Below are 19,550 nucleotides of genomic sequence, written 5' to 3'. Positions count from 1 at the left end.
TAACATGTTATTAATTTATTGGTTTTTACATGACACTATACTCTAAGTCCATAAAACAGAGAATATCCCTGTTTGCAGTTTCAAATTTGGGAATTCTATACCAATAAACAGGGAAATATTTTAATATTGCTTAATTTACATTTACCATTTTGAACTTTCAAGGAAAAACTCTCTCTGACTCAAGTCAGCCAAAACTGTAATCAATCCAAACTTCTTAGTTTTAGTTATTTTTCTCTAGTTAAACTAGTTGTTCTAAGGAATTCCCTGGCAGTCCAGTGGTTAGGACTCTGTGCTTCCACTGTACGGGGCAAAGGTTTGATCCCTGGTCAGGGAACTAAAATCCCACAAGCCACGCTGCATAGCCAATAAATAAACAAATAAATAAAAGAATTAGATGTTCTAGTGAACACCTGAAAACTATAAATTAATATATTGCAACTTTCTGACTCCAACCTCTTACCTTCCATCTACTTCTACTATCCCACTATCTCTTACTTCGCTGGGCCCTCAACTTTAAAGACATCTGTTTATTTTCCCTACCTACATCCCAACATTTCAAACACTCTCTTACCAACATCCTACACTCATTGCTCTATGCCATTTCAAGGCTAACATACACTAACCCTGTGTATGAATGACACCTACCTGTCTGCCTTCTGTAGGCCTTCTCTCAAGCAACTTCACAATTTAAGAATATGTTTATGATCTATAAATAGTCCCCAATAAAACTAGGCAGAATCTCTTGAAAATAATAAGATATGGTTTGTTGACAAAGAACTATTCCTTTGAAAAATAAGCTTCTGAAATCTAGGATAAAAAAGAATTATAAAAAAAGTAGACTTTTTGTCCTAGCTGGAGGTATCAGGCAATAAAATAAAGGCAAGGTTTCCAAATTGGAAAGGAAGAAGTAAAACTGTCACTATTTGCAGATGACATGATATCATATGCAGAAAACCCTAAAGACTCCACCAAAAAAAACCTATTAGAACTAATAAACAAGTTCAGGAAAGCTGCAGAATACAAAATCAATATAAAAAAATCAGCTGCATTTATATAACCTAATAATGTACTATCAGAAAGAGAAATTAAGAACACAATTCCAGGTACAATGTCATCAAAAAGAATAAATGCCTAGGAATGAATTTAACCAAGGATATGAAAAACATATACACTGAAAACTATAAGACATTGATGAAAGAAATTGAAGAAGATACAAATAAATGAAAAGACATTCCATGTCTCATGGATTAGAAGAATTAATAGTGTTAAAATGCCCATAGTACCCAAAGCAATCCACAGATTCAGTGCAATCCCTATCAAAATTCCAGTGGTATTATTCACAGAAATAGAACAAAAAAAAAAAACCCCTAAAATTTGTATGAAACTAAAACAGACCCCAAAGAGCCAAAGCAATATGGAGAAAGAGGAACATAGCTGGAGGTATCACAGGTCCTGATTACAAACTGTATTACAAAGCTATAGTAATCAAAACAGTATGGTATTGGCAAAAAATCAGACACATAGCTCAATGGAACCAAATAGAAAGCCCAGAAATAAACCTATGCATATATGCTCAATTAATTTATGACAAAGGAGCCAAGAATATACAGTGGAAAAGGACAGTCTCTTCAATAAATTGTGTTGAGAAAACTGGATGGTCACATGAAAAAAATAATGAAACTACACCACTGTCTACACCATGCACAAAAATTAACTCAAAATGGATTAAAGACTTAAATGCAAGACCTGAAACCATAAAACTACCAGAATAAAACATAAGAGATAAGTTCCTTGACATGGGTCTTGGCAATGATTTTTTTGGATCTGACCCCCCACCCCCACAAAAAAAAAAATGCAAGAAAAGCAAAAATAAATAGGACATTCAAAAAGGTTTAACACCTATCCCTCTCAAACTATCCCAAAAAAATTGAAGAAGATGAAATACTCCCAAATACATCCTGTGAGACCACCATTACCCTGATACTAAAAACAGATAAAGACACAACACAAAAAGAAAATTACAGGCCAATGTTTCTATGAATATTAGCAAGCCAAATCCAACAATATATAAAAAGGATCATACACCATCATCAATTTGGATTTATTCCAGGGATGCAAGGATGGCTCAATATTTGCAAATCAATGTGTTACACCACATTAACAAAGGAAAGGATAATAGCTCATGCAACTCTATATCAAAAAAAACAACCCAATCAAAAAATGGGCAGAAGATCTAAATAGACATTTCTCTAAAGAAGACATACAGATGGCCAAAAGCACATGAAAAGATGCTCAACATCACTAATTATTAGAGAAATGCAAATCAAAACCATAATGAGGTATCACCTCACACTGGTCAGAATGGCCATCATCAAAAAGTCTACAAACAATAAATACTGGAGAGGGGGTGGAGAAAAGAGAACCCTCCTACACTACTAGTGGGAATGTAAATTGGTACAACCACTATGGAGAACAGTATGGAGGTTCCTTAAAAAACTAAAAATGGAACTACCATATGAGCCAGAAATCCACTCCTGGGCATATATCTGGAGAAAACCATAATTTGAAAAGATACATGCACCCCCAATGTTCATTTCATTTGCAATAACCACGACATGGAAGCAACCTAAATGTCCATTAACAGAGGAATGGATAAAAAAGATGTAGTACATATATACAATGGAATATTACTTAGCCTTAAAAAATAATGAAATAATGCCATTTGCAACAACATGGATGGACTTAGAGTTTATCATATGAAGTGAAGTAAGTCAGACAGAGAAAGACAAATATCATATGATATCACTTATATGTGGAATCTAAAAAAAAATGATACAAATGAACTTATTTACAAAACAGAAAGAGATTCATAGACCTTGAAAACAAACTTATGGTTACCAAAGGGGAAACCTGTGGGGGAGATGGAGGGATAAATTAGAAGATTGGGATTAACATTTACATACTACTATATATAAAATAGATGATCAGCAAGGACCTACTATATAGCACAGGGAACTCAATATTCTGTAATAACCTATATGGGAAAGAATCTGAAAAATAATGGATATATGTATATGTTTGCTGTATACCTAAAACTAACATAACATTGTACATCAACTATACTGCAATATAAAATAAAAGTTAAATTTAAAAGGGAAGAATACAAATCACATGATCATCTCAATTGACACTGAAAAAACATTTGACAAAATTCAATACCCATTCATGATAAAAACTCTCATGAAAGTGGGTACAGAGGGAGCATATCTCCACATAATAAAGGTCATGTATGACAAACCCACAGCTAACATATCCACTGGTGAAAAGTTGTAAGCCTTTCCTCTAACTTCAGGAACAAGACAAGAATGCCCACTCTTCCCACTTCTATTTAACATAGAATTGGAAGTCCTAGCTACAGCAATCCTACAAGAAAAAGAAATAAAAGGTTTTCAAATTGGAAGTGAAGAAGTAAAACTGTCACTATTGGCAGATGATATCATACTTTATATAGAAAACCCTAAAGTCTCCACCCAAAAACTTTTAGAACCAGTAAATGAATTCAGCAAAGTTGCAGGATACAAGATTAATATACAGAAATCTGTTGCTTTTCTACACACTAATAATGAACTATCACAAACAGAAAGTAAAAAAAAAAAAAAAACTGTTTAAAATTGCATTAAAAATAATAAAACACCTAGGAATAAACTTAACCAAGGAGGTAAAAAACCTATACTCTGAAAACTATAAAACACTGATGAAGGAAATTGAAGATGATACAAAGAAGTGGAAAGATATCCCACGTTCTTGGACTGGAAGAATTAATATTGTTAAAATGGCCATACTACCCAAAGAAATATACATAGTCAGTTTAATCCTTATCAAAATGCCCATGACATTTTTCACAGAACTAGAACAAATAATCCTGAAATTCATATGGAACCACAAAAGACACCAACTGGCCAAAGCAATCTTGAGAAAAAAAGAACAAAGCTGGAGGTATGTCGGACTATACTACAAAACCACAGTAGTCAAAACAGCATGATGCACAAAAACAGACACATAGATCAATGGAACAGAATAGAGAGCCCAGAAACAAACCACACACCTATGGTCAATTAATCTATGACAAAGGAGGCAAGAATATACAGTGGAGAAAAGACAGTCTCTTCAATATGTGGTGCTAACATTTTGTTGAGAATTTTTGCATCTATATTCATCAACTCTCCACAACCAAATATCCAAATTCATCACTAGCAGTTCTACTTTCCCTTCAACAGCAGAACACAATTTAGCCAAGTTTTCTGCCACTTTATAACAAAGATTTCCTTTCCTCTAATGTTCAATAACATGTTCATTATTTCTCTCTGAGTCCTCACCAAAATGGCCTTTAATGTCCATATTTCTACCAACACTCTCTTCAAGACAATCTAGATTTTTTTGATCATGCATTTCAAAACTCCTCCAGCTTCTACCCATTATCCAATTCCAAAACCACCCACAACTTTTTAGATATTTGTTAAAATAGCACCCTACTCTCAGTACCAAAATCTGCATTAGTCCCCTAGGGGTGTCATAACCAAGTATTATAAATAATTCCAGACATGATTTGGGGGCGTGGGGGCGGGTAACTATTCAACCAGGACAGTAAGTATTAAATTGCTAAGGCATTTCAGGTCTATTTTATAGACGCAAAAATGTGATCTAACTTTTTTTAAATGAAATGTTTATAACACAACAACAATTATATTATTTGCAATCCACTAAGCTTTAAGCTTATAAAATATATAGAAGTCATCTTAAAAATATATACGATTAAATATAATTTTTCAAAATTATTTGGGAGTAGTAGCCCTTGGGGTAAACACATTTAGTTTTTTATAGTGATAGAAGTTTCCAAAAAGAAAAGGTATTATTGAGCATTGGGTGATTTGACAATATTGAGATTTTTCTGTCTTCTATACAATTCAACACATATGAGTGGAATGGAACGGGGATAGAAAGAGTCTAAAATAGACTTTGTTCACAATGTAATGAAACACAACCTACCTTCCCTAACCAGTATTTTATTCTCAATCCATAGCACTACAGGGGACATTTGTTTGTTTATTTTAGCCATGGGGGCTTTCAGGGCTTATCATAAAGTTTGATTTAACCTAACTGTCCTATAAGGACACCTGGTATACCAGAAGATAGTTTTACTGCTGCTGGAGGAGCCATTTATGGAACACAAGGATGCATATCTGAGTCAGGTCTTAAAGGATGACTGAGTTTTTATGAAACAGTGGAAGTGGAGAAGGGTGTTGGAGGTATAGGAATGGAATAAGCAAAGGTATGGAGCCATGAGAAAGCAGAGTTTGTTGGAGAAAGATCAAATGGTATAGTATAGCTGAAATTTGGGATATTGTGGGAGAATATAGGGCCCAGATTGTAAAGATGAATTAGGGAGATGGCACAAGGGAGAGGGCAAAAGCAGACTGGGAGATCATTAGAAGGTCTGAAAATGGAAAATAGCTATTTAGAAAGATTTATTTTGAGTTATTAGGGAAGGATTTTGTGATGTGGAAATTAAATGAAAAAAGAGGTTCTAAAATGAACTCAAAGTGTATGTCTTGAGAAACCATTTGCCCCAATAACGATGAGGAAGGAAAAATTATCTTTAATATTTTCAGGTGATATGCTTGTGTGTGGGTGTGTGCATTTATGTTTATGTATATGAGGGAGACAGAAATGAGGTTGACCCATGTTTTGTATTATGAGCCAACAGGAATGTAGACATTCAGGGGAAAAGGTGGTTTGTAAGTGTCCCGATTTTTGACATTTATTATTAGAAATAAAAATCATCAAAATCCTTTTTATTGATAATCTTCAGAATAACAATAAAGTCGTTAAGCAGGGTAAACATTTTAAAATGTGATACAAAGACACTGAAGCTTATTCATCTTCCTCCTTCCATACTTTGGTATTGAACAAAGAACACTGGGCTTAAAGTTATAAAATTTGAGTTTCAATCAATAAATGACAGTTGTTAGTTTTACAACCCTAAGTCCAAGACTCAGTTTTCATATGCATACTCTGAAGAACAGTCTCATCAATCTCTCTAAAAACTATATGATTTTAAGCTCTTTCCTTGTCTGTTTCCTGAACTAGAAAGTTTTGTCCACCCACATTTTTGTAATCTTACCCCATATTTTCCTGGATGAATTGGAACTAGCCATCTTTGACTATAATCCCTCACTTTACTCTTTCATTTTTCAACAGCTCAATAACTAGTAAAAAATAATGCATTATAATTTATTTTTGTACAATAATGTTCATAAAATCTTTTAAAGTTTTGTCATCTATAAACTGTATTTGAATAGGTATATAAATTATATATACTTGGATTTTGCAATGCTGATAAAATTATAAATAAGTTAAATAATGCACATTTTTAACAAAATACAAAATTCTATAAAATATATTCATTATGCTCTAGCAGTAAACACATTTTTCTGAAGGTTGTCATTCTTTAGAACTTCATTTTTTTAAGCCTCTAATGTAGTGCTTGTGCTAGGTTAAGGATTATAAATAGAGGATGACGAAGCTAGGGCTGTGAAAAACCTTTAATTACCTGAATTAAGTTTGCAGTTTTGCCAAAAAACCCTGAAGGATTAATTCACGTTTAGTTCATCAGGATTTCCATTTATTTCTTGGTTTATGTAAAATTCTACTGAGGTTACATACTCAGGAGTTTCCGTAAAAATCTTCATTTTTAATAAAACATTTCTTAAATCAAGTTGTCAAATGTTCTTATCAATTCCAATAGAGAACGTAAATTTTTACAATAATAAAGGTAGAGACAAATGGAAAATAGAATCCATAAATAACTCAAAACCTTGTTTCAGCCAATTCTGAAACAAAAGTTCTATTCTCCATCACACTACTTATGAGTACTAATAAGGAATATTAAAATTTCCTATATTAATAACTTTTTAAAGTTTTATGTCCTCTAACAAAGACTGGAAGAATTATAATGTCCAACATTCAGGAAAATTTATTTAATGTGGTATAATTTATTTCCAGCTATTATCAAAATTTGTGAACAAAATATTTAAATGTTGAGTGAATTTTTCAATTTTTGTTCACAATGTTTGGACATCAGAGATAGAGAGCTGATTTAAATTCTTTGGACACTTTACTTGGTGTAGTAGATTTAAAAGATGGACAGTTCTTAAATCCTTTCCATCAAAAATTGGAGTGTACTTTTCCACCTCTTGAATCTGGGCATGTCTTATGACTTACTTTGACTAAAAGAACATGCCAGAAGTGCTGTTGAGCTGTTGAGTTCTAAGCATTGGCCTCAAGAAGCTTCGTAACTCCTTCTCTTGCTCTTGAAATTCTGACACCAACATGTGATAAGCCTGACCTGGGTTGGTAAAGGATTGAGAGACTATATCAAAGGGACTCCAGTTATCCCAGTTTTCCTAGTCAATACCATTATAAACAAACCAGCCCCAGCCAACCCACCAACTGATCATAGGCACATGAATGAATCTTGCCAAGATTAGTCAAGCCTGGTCCAGAACAGAACTGCCCAGTTGAGGCCAGCCCAGATTCATAAGCAAATAAATAGTTGTTGTCTTAAGCTGCTAACTTTAGGGTAGTTTACCAAGAAGTAAAAGCTAACTGATAAAGTTCAAAAAGCTTTCCTATATCCTAGAGATTTCACATAAACAAAATATCTGTTAGTACCTATAAATAGCACTTAAAGGACTCTTACCTAATTGCATAAAGAGGTGACTTTGGACATGATTTTTTAAATATATAGCTTTCATCCAATAACACTTATCTTCCTTTCTACCTTAAAAGACTCTATTGTCATTTGATCTTCAGGGATTTCCTAGACAGATTTTAGAATGCAGAACAATGCTACTTAATACTGTTAAATAATATTTAAAAAAAAACATGATTCACTAGCCTTATCTTCACCTTCTGTCAACAAAGGCAAATAAAAAAACAGTAAAGACTTGAAGATAGTACTTCAAAAGCAAATAGGTATAGAGAACACATGTATGTATTATTAGCCACATTATGTCGGAAAGAGAAATGACGTTCATCAACTTTAAGTAATGTATTCAAGGTTACCAGGGTATTGAAATCAAAGGTTAAACTCCAGCACCTGACTTATAAAATAAATGTTTTTCCCATTAAAAAAAATAATAATACTATTCAAAACTAAGGGTCAGGAAAATTAGTCTTAAAATCACGTTTGTAAAGGGTCCCCCTCATTTTAAGGGGCCTTCTAAAATTCTCAGGATATTTATTTACTTATTTATTTAACATTTCTCTATTTTATTTATTTTTTGGCTGCATTGGGTCTTAGTTGAGGCATGCGGGATCTTCATTGAGGCATGCAGGATCTTCATTGAGGCATGCAGGATCTTCATTGAGGCATGCGGGATCTTTCATTGCAGCACGGTTCTTTGTTGTGGCCCGCTGGCTTCTCTCTAGTTGTGGCACGCAGGTTCCAGAGCACGTGGGCTCTGTAGTTTGCAGCACGCGGGCTCTCTTGTTGAGGCACGCGAGCTCAGTAGTTGTGGCATGCAGGCTTAGTTGCCCCGCAGCATGTGGGATCTCAGTTCCCCGACTAGGGATCGAACCTGAATCCCCTGCATTGGAATGCGGATTCTTTACCACTGGACCACCAGCGAAGTCCCAGGATACTTATTTAAATACGCTATTTTATAATATTAACAACCATACAATCTGCTTAGGAATATTGCAGGATCAAACTATCAATTGAACAATACAATTTCAAAAAAGGCTAGAAGAATGCCATCATAAAAAAAAAATCTGTAAATCTTTATCCATCCCCTACTTGTAGATATTGGCTGAATTCAGTGTCAGTTATTGTGCTCCTGGAAATACAACATTTCCTTCTTGTATCCATATGTACACTTCCAGATATTGGGGGAAGATGTATAATGATAACCTTTAAAATATCCCAGAGTTGACACTGGTTTTCTTTCTCTGTAGAACGAAGTTAAGGACATAGATGTGTGGCGTGGAGGTCAGGAATGAATGTGGGAAAGCAGTTATATGGACTATAGACAAATTAAGCATATCTTTCCTAACACTGTGATAATGGTCTCAAACCTCAGTTTTTCTTCTATTTCATGTGATGTGGATTATGAATCATGGGATGGAAATTCTCAAACTCTTTATCCAGGGCCAGAAAAAAAATTGCATATGCTGTGTGTAGTGTTTTTATAAGTCATTTCTAAGATGGCAGATTACTAAAAATCTTACAACATCTAGTGTAGTTAAAATTTTTTGATATTGAATTGTTCTCACAAACTGTTATGTGTTTAATACTACAGAAATTCCTTCAATAATTTCATCGGATAGTCTTCAGTGGGATAGGTACAACAGGGCCTTCAATGAGCATAACCTTTTATTTTTTATCTAAGTTAAATTTGCATACTTTGAATTATGAATGACTAATAATATATCTTCACATATATCTATTTCATATATCTTCATATACATTCTTCATATATATCTATTATATAATAGTTCTGAAAATACTAAAATTAAATAAAATACTAAAAATTAAACAAAATAAAATTAATTTTAAAATACTAAAATTAAAATACATTTAATTATCACAGAAATTCTGTTTTTCCCTTTAGAGATACCTTTCATTTTCTTTTGCCCATTAAAGGAAAAATGGTAAAGCACAGAGTCAAAATATTTAGTTTGTTAATTATACTAAATATGATGAAAATCAGCAGGAGATGCTGAAAGGTTGAAAACCAATTTGGAAAAAAATCAGGCAAATGCTAAACAAAGTAATGCTCACATAACTATAATAATTATAAACTAAAAATTGCATTTAAGAATATAGATACAGATATAGATATCTCCCTAGAGCTAAAGAAGGTCCATAAACGATGTTTTAACTTATCAAGATTACACAACACTTCTAAACTTTTATAGGTCCAAATATATATAAAACTACTTTTAATAGAACTACATAAAATATCAAATTTATCATCATAGTGACAAATTTTATCACACATTGATGAAATACAACCATATACTGAGCCTTAAGGCTAGTCTTAAAAGTTCTGAAATATTAATAACATACATACCACACTACCTGATCACAGTGAAATTAAGCTGAATAAATAACTAACCCACAAATAACTAAAAAATCATTATACGTTTGCAAATCAAGAAAAACTTCACATTGCTTCATGGGCCAAGGTAGAAATACTAATTATAATCAGAAAATATTTTTGAACTGATTAAAATTACTATATTAAAACTTGGATGCTATAGTCAAAGTCATATATAGAAGAATAGTTACAGCCTTAAATGCATATAGTAAAAATGAGAAATCAATAATCATAATAATTTAGAAAAATAAAACAGCAAATTAGATACAAAAGTAGAAGGAAAGAAGTAATAAAGATAAAAAAAAACTATGGAACAACAAAATAGAGAACAAATACAGAAAAAATCATTTTTCAAAAATATTAATAGTCAATAAAATATATAAAATTGATCAGGTGAAAAGAGGGAAGGCCCAAATAAAAAGGATTAGAAATGAAATGGGGACCTAACTGCACATACTGCTGGTGACCTTGCCTGAAACAATCCACTCCTTGCTAGAGCTTCCTTTTCCCACCCCTTATGCCTATAAAGATTTGCATTTTGTACAGCTCTTCAGAGCTCCTCTCTATTTTCTAGATGGGATGCTGCCTGATACTTGAATTGTTGAATAAAGCCAATTAGATCTTTACTCAGTTGAATTTTGGAGGTTTTTTTGTTTGTTTGTTTTTTAACACCAGCATTAAATAAATAGTATTGGAAATGCAGAGGCAAAAAGACCAGTATTGTTCCAACAAAAATATGTTTTAAAGAGCCATGGCCTTGTGAAAAATAAGCATTGATATCTTATTCTTGTGGTGGGAGCTATGACGTTAGACAGGAATCACACCTTTGACAATAAAGAACGAAAAGAAATGGTTCCTAAACTTAAACAGGAGGGGATAGTGTCTGAATACTATGAAGAATCTTTATTTGCACTGATTGGCAATAAATAAATATGTATGTGCCTCTTCTCTAGCCGCTATTCTAAATCTTCATTAATATATCACTATGCGTCCTAAGGGCCCATGAATTCTGTAGTTTTTAAAGTCAATTTACTTATTTCTACAGTGAGACACATCAGAAGTATTTTCTTGGTGTCCCATACATCCTAGCAGTGGCCCTACTTTTTGAAAAAGCCTGGGGCAGAGGATGGGTGTAAGGAAACAGGAGAACAGTAAACAATTGTTTTCAAGTCTCTGTATTAGATATTTTATATTAATTTACTTTTTTAATCCTCACAACTGGCCTATAAAATAGATATTTATTCAATGCTTACTAAGAAACAGAAACTCATAAAAGTTAAACAATTTCCTCAAAGTCATACAACTAGTAATTAACAGAACAAGGATTAAAATCCAGATCTGTGTCACTGTGTAATCTACCCTCTATGTTATAATATGATCCCCTAAAGCATGGGTAACTTTCAGGGCCAAAACAAATACTCGGTTCTATCGAGAAGGATTTATGACAACACAATTCTTGGAAAAAGAATACAACATTAAGTACATTTCAATAATAATCTCTATACCTATATGACCTGTTATTGTGATTTTTCAGGTGTCCTTTTAAACTTTCTTAGCATTCTCACATTGGGGGGAAAAAAAGCATTTAACAACATGAAGCAAACTTTAGAGTACTCATATCTAGTTCCAAAAGAGGGGAATATAACAATGACTTTAAATTTGTATTTGCTAACATCAATGAGAAAATACAAAGATCCACTGAGCACCAATTTAAAGCGTAGGGTTAATGTGGCTATAGGAAAACTCATTAAAAAAAATGCTGACCTTTAATCCTAATTTTTCAATTAAATAGAACAACTGGAAAAGAGCCATCTCACTTGGTATTCTGCTGACAATGAGTGTGTACAGATAGATTTTTCTGAGATCATCAGGTTGTTTCTTTCAGGGCAGATAATCCCCCTTCTGGCCAATCATAAAAAGGAGATTGTATAATATTAGTTAACATTTAGATAATGCAAGTTATATACCAGACATTGTTCTAAATGCTTTACATATATTAACTTATTTATCCTTAAAACATCCTAATGAGGAAGATACTATTATTACTATTTTCATAACCATTTTGCAGAAGAGAAAATTGAGACAGAGCGGTCAAGTCATTTTTCTAAAGTCACACAACTGGTTAGTGACAGAGTGGAATTTTAACCCAACCAATCAGTCTTCTGTGTCTATGCTTTAATCACTATGCAATATAACCTCCCTGCATAGAACAGAGGGGAAGAGCACAGACTCTGGAGCCAGATTGCCTGAATTTAAATACAGACTCCACTGCGTACTAAGTATGTGACGTTGAGCGTAATTTCTCTCAGCTTCAGTTTCCTCATTTGCATACTGGAATGGTGTATAGAATTATGTCGTGTTCAGATGTTTGTCAGGATTATATGAGGTAGCCCACAAAGAACACTCAGCTCAATAACTGGAGGTATTCAATCACTGTAAGCCATGATTATGATAATGTAGTCACTCTTCCTTTTCCTCTGTTATTAGACAAACAGGTGAGGAAGATTCAACAAGGGATAGCCTAATACTTCTGTAATACCAGATGGGCAAAAGAGATCAACCAATACACAGGCATTTTAATATTTAAATATTACATATCCTTAAATTTGGGCTTAAGACATTTTTAAAAAGTGCTTTAAAATACTATACTATTAGATCATGGAAGTTATAATAGATTATTGTATTAGAAGATGTCCCACTATCTTTTATGATACAGTATTAGCAAATGCTTCTAATGTAACCAAGCAGGACCCTATGAGGCCTTCCCCCATATCCTTTGCTTTAGCTCCTCTCTGAAGTATCTAGATAACAGTATTTGATGCACATTTCCTGAATTGTTTTACAGATGTGAAAACCCCTGACCCAATGGAAGATGTTAACTACTTGATGACCATGAGCCTCCTGGAGCCTAAGGACTGATAATGTTAACCTTGTGACACCACCCTGTTCCCTCAACATCAGCCAGACAGAACATGCATGAGCAGATCATGTACCCTGTGACACACCCACACCCACCCCAGGCCCGCAACCTGGCTTTTAAAAATGCTTTGCCAAAACCCTTTGGGGAGCTCAGGGCTTTTTAGGATATGAGCCACCCATCTCCTTGCATGGCCCTGCAATAAACCTTTCTCTACTCCAAACTCCTGACGTTCCAATTTGTTTGGCCTCACTGTGCTTCGGGCACATGAACTTGCACTAACACTAGTTATAAATGCTCTTTCACTTCTAATTTTTATTGAAAACATATCTATTTAGGTATAGATATTTAACATATATCACATGAGGAAAATGTTAGTTAAGGAAATTGGCTTGTTTATTCCTAAAAACTTCTTCATAAAATCTAACTCTACTATATTTTGTTTTTAATTTGGAGTCATTGTTTTCCATGACTTCCAACACAATATTATTCTCTGTTTCATCAAATTTTGTTGGTGATGCAGCATTTCTTAAAAGACTCCTGTTTTGTTGTCTCCAAGATTTGTCTTTCAAGTTTCTGATATTCATTCTGAAAGTTGTGATGCTGATGCTTTTCTATTTGAAAGCTCATAGTTTTATTTTTTTCTCAGTTGAATTACATTTTGCTGGAAATCAAACAGCTTCTGTTAAAAAACAACAGGGAGTTTTTAAACAAATTGATGTTTCAATACTTTATATCTTGTGTCATGCATGAATTTGGTCATTCTAGCCTGTCTTTACAATTTGTTTTATCTATTTCAACAGACTTGGTAATCTCTCCTGCTTCGGTTGCATAGTTTAAAGTGTAGTATATATTTCCAAAAACACACATAACTCAGTTAGGTGAATAAAATATAAATAGCTATGCCTAGTTTGCACATGTGCAGGCATTAACTAGTATACCACAACTGACACTTAGTTGACAGCCATTGTAAGATGCGTTCTAATTTTAGACATGCTAGTATTTGAAAAAAAAATGCATCTTCAGTTGGATGAAATGTGATAACTTAATTTGCTACATTGCTCATCTGATCACATAAACATCTGTCACACTCTCACTGTCACTAACTTCACTATTCATAGCTTTCTCATCCTTCCTTTCTTTGCTTACCCAACAGGAACATTTTTAACTTCCCCTAAACTTCATAGTTTAGAATAGAGATAGCAATCCTCCAGGCACAGGCTTACCAACAGAAAGAGTCTAATAACTAGTCTGCAAAAACCAACCTACATCCCACACCAAAGTTAATTATCCTACATTTTGAAGAACTATAATGTACTACAAGAATGCCCCCAGTTCTGTCCAGATCTGTATGGCAAGTTAGACTCAAAGCAGAGGTTCAGGAATATTTTACAAATTTCAAAAGCTGTGATCATTTCATCATCAACCCTTTGCTCTTTTCTGTAAAAGCTGCTGAAAAGACTTGGGCAAAGTTTAGAATTAGATCTTAACTGGACCCTTGTATCTCCAGTGTAAAAGTAATTAACTATACTTTTGGGGGGAGAGACCATTAAGATCTTGACATTTATCCTTTTAAAATCTGTACTTTAATTTTTTTGCTCCGATTTTTAAAGTTCTACTTTAATACTATTTATTCTCTGAATAAACCACAGAGAAAGAACCAAAAGTCAATACAATTTTTTAAAGTAGCTAAACAACTTACAGATAATAGAGGCTAGAGATTAAAGAACAAAAAGAACATTCTGATTAATACTTGAATCTCAAATTGAAATCTTTAACAATCTTCCTTAACAAACTAAGTCATCTCTGTTCTTAATAAACTAAAGGGGAAAAATATTCTACAGGAATATGGTCTCTAATTACATTTTTAAGTACAATTTTTTTTAGTGATTTTATCTCTGGAATAATACTCTTCTGAGTATTTTACATATCAGAGATTCATGGTAAGTCCTCAATAAATGTCTATTATTATTATTTTCAATTCTTTTCCCACATACAAATTCTTGTCCTTTAACTCAGAATAACTAAGTCATACTAAAAGACTCTTAAAGAAAATAGTATTTATCCTATTTGCTTATGCCTCCCCTGAATAGGGTCTAGTACTGCTGATCTATAGTGGTTAATTTAAAAGATCTAGTTGACCTAAATACAAATTTAGCTTTGTTTGAAATTTCTGCAATTCCATTGAACATATTATTGTCCATCTAGATGGTTAATTACTATAAATATAAAAAAAGATTATCTCATATTGCTATAACATACACATTTTATGACAAAGTAGGAGTTAAACATAATCTTTGATAGATAAAACATTGCATTTGTAAGGAGTACAAATAGAAATATTATTTCATTTTCCACTCCCTGACATTTTGTAAGAATTAGGGGGAAAAAATGCCCAAACTAGCTTAAGTGGGTTAGATGAGATAGTGAAAAAAGAATTCATGAGAAAGTTTTCCCTATTAAATTGAATTTGCAATTGATAGCAGAGTATTAAAAATCTCCATTTACTTAAATGTTTACCTTGTTAAATATTATTGTCCTTGGAACTAGTGATTAAACAATTCTTCTAGGCAGTAGTTCAATATAAAAATTAGTGTAACTATATCTTATTTTATTCTACTAAAAATACAGCATTATAAAGTTTTCACATTGTACTCTGCAATCACAACCATTGTCTCAGCATGCTACTAAATAGTGTATTCTAATTCAGAATGTGGCTCTAATTAGCTCTTAAATGAACTTACTTTAAAGAAACTGAATGCTATCCAAGAGTATTTGTTTGGTAAGCACAGCATTTGAGGGATATCATTAAATATAAGAGAACATGCATGGCAATCACTAAATGAAGAAACAGAATGGAATTTTTTAAAAAAAATTGTATTGAGACGTGATATATAACATTTTCAGGTGTACAAGATAATAATGCAATATATGTATATGTTGCAAAATGGTCACCACGATAAGACTAATTTAACATCTATCACCTTACAAAGTTTTTTTTTGTGTGTGTGATGAGAACTTTAAAGATCTACTCTCTTAGTAACTTTCAAATATACAATATAGTATTTTTATCTATAGTGACCACGCTCTACATTATATCCCCAAGACTTACGTTTTATAGCTGGAAGTTTGTACCTTTTGACCACCTTCACCCATTTCTCCCACCCTCACCCCTTGCCTCTGGCAACCACCAATTGGCAGAACTGAATTTTTTGAAGCTATAAAAACTGTACAAAATTTTCAAACTTTAATGTTAAAGAACCAACTATGACACTTTAAAAGTGGCCTTACTATTCAACAAAATGGATAACAATTAATGTTGGGTAAAAGTAAAGAAAATCTGGGTATGTTGTCAACTTTTATGTTCTGTCATACCCTCTAGAAAAAGACCACAAGGAACATACCTACAGTTGAACAAGTTAGGTTTTACTGCTTGGTGCTATGAGAGAGAATGTATACTATGGAGAACTGTGGAAGTTTTCAGTAAGGGGATGTTAGAAATCACTTATAAGAGCTGGGCTATAGTTGGATGAGTTGGGGGAGGGTACAAGGGGTGAGGCCCTGAATTTGGTTCTGTCAGAAAATGGGACAATTTTACAATTGGGTATCTCAATAAATGTTATTTATAAGAAAGGTACACTAGAGTGAGGCTAAAGCTATAATTGGTAAAGAAGAAACAGTCACTCATATTAGCTAGAAGTGGGAAGTGTTTGCTATCTGTGGCTTCCACAATTATTGATGTTTTGTTTGTATTCAGACATGATTATTAAGTGGGCTTGTTTTTGTCTTGCTCTATCATGGTCACAGAGTGGCCCTCTCTGATGTTGGCATTCTATGAAATTATTCTATGTGCAAAAAGAGAACACCATCATTTAGCTAGGAATGTCAGGGCAGTTAATAGGAACACTAAAGCCTGGTTGATAGTATCAGGCCAAGTCCCAAATGTCAGGGGAGGTTTTTCTCTTTGTCATCATTCATTCATAAAGACAATTAGCTGATTTTTTTCTCTTCTTCGACAATTAGTTGATTTTAACTAAAAATGTACGTGGTGGCTTTGTTTTTACTCAATTCTGTACTATACCATCGTGTATTTTTTAAAATGATTTTCTTCCAGTTTTACTGAGATATAATTGACATTCAGCACTGTGTAAGTTTAAGGTGTACAGCATGATGATTTGACTTCCATACATCATGAAATGATTCCCATGATGTTTAATGAATATCCATCATCTCATATAGATATAAAATAAAAGAAAAAAATTTTTCCTGTGATAAGAACTCAGGATTTACTCTCTTAACAAGTTTTATATGTAATATACAGCTGTGTTAATTATACTAATCATGTATATTGTACATTACATCCCTAGTACTTATTTATCTTATAACTAGAAGATTGCAACTTTTGGCCACTTGTCATCATGTGTGGACACAAATGTGCTGCTTAATAAGCAATATGGGTGGAGTGACTCAATATTAATTTTACTAAGTTTAAGTTTTTATTATAACTAATGATGTGATCTTTTAAAAAATCCATTTTAATAATATTGGATGGACTTCCAATTTACATTATGGATTTACGTAGGGGGAATTTTATCATTAAAACTAATAATCCAAAAAGATTTGAAAGTGAATATGGAGAAAATAAAGCTGAAGTAGGAAATGGATTGTTTTTGTTTACTTCAGAGAATAAAGGTTTACATAAAGTAAAAATAATAAAGAGCAAATAGGATAGAAATAGTTAATGGCTAACATTTATTAGCTTATTAAATTGATAATATTAACTAACATTCTGAGTGCTTACTATGGGCCAAGTAACAGACATGCATTAATTCATTTACTCCTCGCAACAACGACATGAGATGAGTTCTAGCATTATTCCTATTTTACAGATGAGGAAAAAGAATTAGACAAGTTGCATAATTTACCTTAGGTCATCCAGGCTAATACGTAACAGAAACAGATATGTGGTATGAAACCATGTCTGTGTGACTTCAGAGCCAGCCCTCGATCTTTATGCTGTCACTTTATTTTCTGAGGAGTTTCCTCTAGAAAGATCATCAGTCATAGGGTTTACGATTATGAGACATCAGAGTGGCCATCCAGTATGAGGACACAGAGAATATGATGCCAATCACTGATGAGGTCATTATTTTAGGCTAGATAATACAATTTAATACTAGTATAAAGATTGAGAAAGGTCATAAATAGTTTTCTGCTATAAAAAGCACAAGAACATTATCTATAGAGTGACCAACCTGAAACAATTCATCACATTATGCTCAGGCTATGTTGAGGCAATGATGTGAAGATAACTGATGCAAACAAATGTAATTATAACAGATATTTCACACAAAAAAAGATGGCTAGTACTTTTCATGACTCTGCCACTATTTCATAGAACATATGTTTTTTAGTTGGATAAAGTACAAAACTAGATCTCTCTCCTTGCAGTTGGAATTAAGTTTTAACAAGACTCATATTCTCAGGACTATTATATTTCTTTAGTGCATCACTAGATCATGAGTACAAAGGATTAACAGAAGCAGTGTTGTAAAATGATAAAATCCTTTCAGAAACTTGACAATAACTTGGCAAAATTCAAAAGCATTAAAAGTTTTCATACCCAGCTTCCTTACTACATACCAAAAATCTACCAAAAAAAAGGAAAAGAAAAAAAAAGATTAAAATCTAAAATGCAGAAAAAAAATTGTGAACAAAGAATTTCATCAAAATATTTATAATGTTGGAAACATACTACATTTGCAATATCAGAGGAATATAGCTAAGTGAATCACATACCCAAATAATTTAATAAAATACAGCCATTTATAATTTATCTTTTAATGTTTTTAATGATGTAAGGAAATCTTTATGCTATATCCAGAATAACAAAACAAAAAAACAAAAAAGTCTACACACATACATAATATCACAACTATATACATGCATATACAGAGACTGGAGAGAAATATAGTATAATCTTCTTCATGAATATTTAAGAATAGTAATGATATATTATTTAAATATTCCTTAAAACTCTTCTTAACTTTCCAAATTTTTGACAAGTATAGTAGACATGTCTGTCACTTACTTTCCTAGACACTCATTTTCTAGAATCTACTGTAACCATAGACCCTTGAAAGGCAGACCTTACAACCTTTTCACTCACCTCCTCATGTCCAACCACGGATAATCATCTATCCCAAAGCCAGTCAAGGCACACTGGCAGCCCAACGCTAAATATTTCATGAAATGAACTGAGACAAAGAGATCAAAATCAATTACTAATAAGAATAGATGCTGAGCAGTCATAATTTAGAGTTGTCGCTGGTGGTTCTAATGGGCATTGAACAATAAGAGTAAGAAGGTGGTAAGAGATAAAGAGAAACCGAGTAGCACAACAGCAGATAGAAAGGTAGAAAGCAGATTTTAGAGTTCATAGGGCTTCTGAAAATAACAGAGTGGTCTCAGTT

The 19,550-nt window shown here is 33.0% G+C and overlaps 1 long non-coding RNA gene across 5 annotated transcripts in view; it reads right to left on the bottom strand.

Moving 5' to 3' along the window:
* Positions 1–5,835: 5,835 nt before the first annotated feature.
* LOC109547347 (uncharacterized) overlaps positions 5,836–19,550 on the bottom strand; it is a 34,157-nt gene continuing 20,442 nt past the window's right edge. For 2 of the 5 annotated variants that reach the window (XR_004528033.2, XR_012334254.1), the window contains 2 exons: positions 18,003–19,334; positions 5,836–13,759 (listed from right to left, as the gene is read on the bottom strand). This is a non-coding gene — a long non-coding RNA (uncharacterized lncRNA). The remainder of the gene's footprint in view (positions 13,760–18,002; positions 19,335–19,550) is intronic. The other 3 variants (XR_002173078.3, XR_002173079.3, XR_002173077.3) reach the window with 3 other exon arrangements.

This window comes from Tursiops truncatus, chromosome 1, assembly GCF_011762595.2.
Source record: "Tursiops truncatus isolate mTurTru1 chromosome 1, mTurTru1.mat.Y, whole genome shotgun sequence".
Lineage (NCBI taxonomy): Eukaryota > Metazoa > Chordata > Mammalia > Artiodactyla > Delphinidae > Tursiops > Tursiops truncatus.
The sequence above is the reverse complement of the archived record's forward strand: the minus strand, read 5'-3'. Positions and strand labels throughout refer to the sequence as shown.